This window comes from Fukomys damarensis, unplaced genomic scaffold (assembly GCF_012274545.1).
Source record: "Fukomys damarensis isolate Sample0158 unplaced genomic scaffold, DMR_v1.0_HiC HiC_scaffold_19, whole genome shotgun sequence".
Taxonomy (NCBI): domain Eukaryota; kingdom Metazoa; phylum Chordata; class Mammalia; order Rodentia; family Bathyergidae; genus Fukomys; species Fukomys damarensis.
Genome location: NW_022900931.1, coordinates 52,250,318 through 52,253,285, shown reverse-complemented (window position 1 = coordinate 52,253,285; position 2,968 = coordinate 52,250,318). Strand labels below are relative to the sequence as shown.

General features: G+C 50.6%; 1 pseudogene; it reads left to right on the top strand.

Moving 5' to 3' along the window:
• The first annotated feature begins 422 nt into the window (after positions 1-422).
• On the top strand, positions 423-636 carry LOC117287007 (annotated as a pseudogene).
• The last annotated feature ends 2,332 nt before the right edge of the window (positions 637-2,968 follow it).

Below are 2,968 nucleotides of genomic sequence, written 5' to 3'. Positions count from 1 at the left end.
AAGGGAGGAAGGGAGGGAGGGAGGGAGGAAGGGAGGGAGGAAGGAAGGCTGGCAAGCTAGCTTTAAAAATTACAAAGAATTTTTCAAAATACTAATCATGGTCGGAAGTTAAGGAAATCCCCTAGAAAGCACAACACAAAAGTAAAAAAAAAGAAAAAAAAAGGAGAAAATAGATGGAAGCAGTCACTAGATAGGAGGTCTAGAAGGTGAATACAGGACCAACAATGGTTCCAGAAAGATGCTACTGAGAAAAATCAGGTAGAGTACCTTAAGGAAATAACTCAAGAAAATAGCCTGTGGTTAAGTGACCTGAGTTTCCTGATAGAAAAAAATATATATATTGTGGAATTTCAGAAGGGCAGACATGAAGAGAGACTTTAAATCTTTCAGAGGACAAAACAGACCATATTCAAAAGACCAGGAGCTTTGTGCAGTGGCAGTATCGTAGCCAATGAGGTTATCCGAGGTGCGATTATTGCTAATTGAAAACTTTTCCCAAAAGACTAGGATAGGCATCAGGCTTCTCAAAAGCCTCCCCAAATCCCAGCACTTAGGGAGGCAGAGGCAGAAGTATTTCTAGTTCATGACTCACCTGAGTAACTTAGCAAGAGCTTGTCTTTTAATTTTTAAAAAAATGGGCTAGGGGATATAGCTCAGAAGTAGAGTTCCCTTGGATTTGATCACCAGTAGAAGGAAAGGAAGAGAGGGAAGGGAAGGGAAGGGAAGGGAAGGGAAGGGAAGGGAAGGGAAGGGAGCCGTTCTGGGATCTGAAGAACCATGGGACATGCCTTCTTCCTTGGGAGAGAAAATAATCTCAACCTAAAATTTCAAATCCAGCCCAAAAGTTGATCAAGAGGAACAGTGGACAAATGACATTTCAGGCATGCAAAGTCTTAAAAACTATTTTCCAAGCACCTTTTCTCAGAAAGCCACTGAAGGATATGCACCACCAAAATGAGGGCCAATACCAAGAAAGACAAAGACACAGCCTTGTAGGACACAGCAGAGAGAAGAGCAGGTTGGAGTGGGTTGTAGAAGACATGGATGGAGTAGGGAGCAGGAAGAGCAGGAAGCAAAGTCAACAACCAGGCTGCTGTTACAAGAAGAGCAAGTAGCTGAGCCCTCCTTTTAGGGAACAACCAGCAGACCTAAATGCAATGGGATATGAGATAGATGTCCTCATGAGAAAAAAAAAAAAAGGAAATGGAAGGCAGTCTAATATGTTGACAGTCATGTTAGGAGTTTGCTGTTCTGGCAAGAAATTTGGCATAAATTAGTAATGGTACGATTGCAAAATAAAATGCAACAGTAACCAAAAACAGCAAGGACAATTAGAATAGCTAAAAGAATAGGAAGTGGTCCCTCCGGGAGCTGGAATCAGGCAGGGGAGGAGGAAGAGAGGCTGCTGGCCTTGGCTATAAGCTCCATGTGCTATGCAGAGTGGTGCACATGTACCAGTTGTGCACGAGGGGTGTGTAGAAGAGGGCCATGGTGCTATGTCAGGTCCCTGGGGAGGTACACCTGCTGGCCACAGGTGCAAGGACTCGGAGTCCCCAGGGAGAGGCCTGGCCCCAGGTCGTGTCCTTGCCCTAGATGCTCTTTGCAACCTCTCTGGGACCAGATCCCTGGCCTTCTAAGTAGGGATTCAGTCTGACTCCTGCAGCCCAAGGGTCCCTGAAGAAGGCAGGCGTAGTGGCCCTTCCCTTCTGGACCTGCTGGAGACAGAAAGCTGTGCTTCTGATACGACCTGACGACCTGACTGCTCTTCTGGGGCGGTCTTTCCAATACCCCAGCTGGAGGGGAGCTGACTTCCTGCGTTAGCACATCCCCGTGCTCACACTACTGAGGACACTGGGAGCTGGGACACCTGGCTCTGTCCTTGCAGCCACCTCCATGCACAGCCCTTGGCTGGCCCCAAAAGCCTCCTCACAGCTCTCTCCTCCTATGAAGAGGCTGCACTGTGGGTGAGAAAGCCCATGCAGAGAAAGGGAAGTCCTGCATGGATGTGTGCTGGGCAAGACCAAGAGAGCAGGGCCAGTCTTGTGCCAGGATCTCCACAGCTCAGGGGCCGTACAGCAGAGACCACGGGGGCTCAGAGGCCACCTCTGTTCCTCCTCTCCCCACCCCAGGCAGGGTGCTGGCTGGCGTCAGGAGCCCTAGTTGTGACATCAGAGGGTGCTCTGGGCATTTTGGACCCAGGACAGATGCCAGCAGTGCCAATGTGGCCCTGTGCCCCAGGCTGCCCTGACCAGCCCTTGGCACCTCCTCTCCTCTCCCTGTGGACACCCAGCTTCTTGGTTCCTATGCTGATTTCTTCTCTCTCAAAGCAGCTTGCGATTCTTGGGGTTAAAAGAAAAAGGATGTTTCTATTTAGCAGCTGTGTGGGAGCAGGAGCACAGGACAGCACTCCTCAGTGCCCACAGCCTTGCCCGTGACATCGCATGATGTCCCATGGCCACAGGTGTGTGCTGTGACCTTCTAGTTGGAAGTCTCAGCTCAGAACCAGGGCTGCTTTGCCTTTTTGTCTCAGAAGTCAAAAAAATAGAAAGGGCTTGGGTGTAGCTCAGTGTGAAAGTCGTGGGTTCAGTCCCCAGTATGGGGGGAGGGCTGAGCCCGTCTTGAGATGGCTGCACCCTGTGGGTATCACATGTCTCACATTCTGTGTCCTAGGGGCCCAAGGTTGGAGGATATGAGTAAGGCTGGGATGTGCAGTGGGGGTCTATGGGAAAGGCTGTCAGACGGAGGAAGTGGAACAGAGATGTGGCTGCCAGTGCAGAAAACCCAGACACACACTTACCGCACAGTGCAGCCCTCTCTGGGCTCCAGCTTCCCAATGGGAAGTTGAGGTGCTGGGCTGCAGGCCCCGCCCCTACTGCTCTCCTAAAGAATCAGCACCTTTTGCTCCCCTAAGCTGAGCAGAGGCCAGGACTGTGGGGCGGGAGTGGACGGAGTGAGGGAAGTGGTCCTG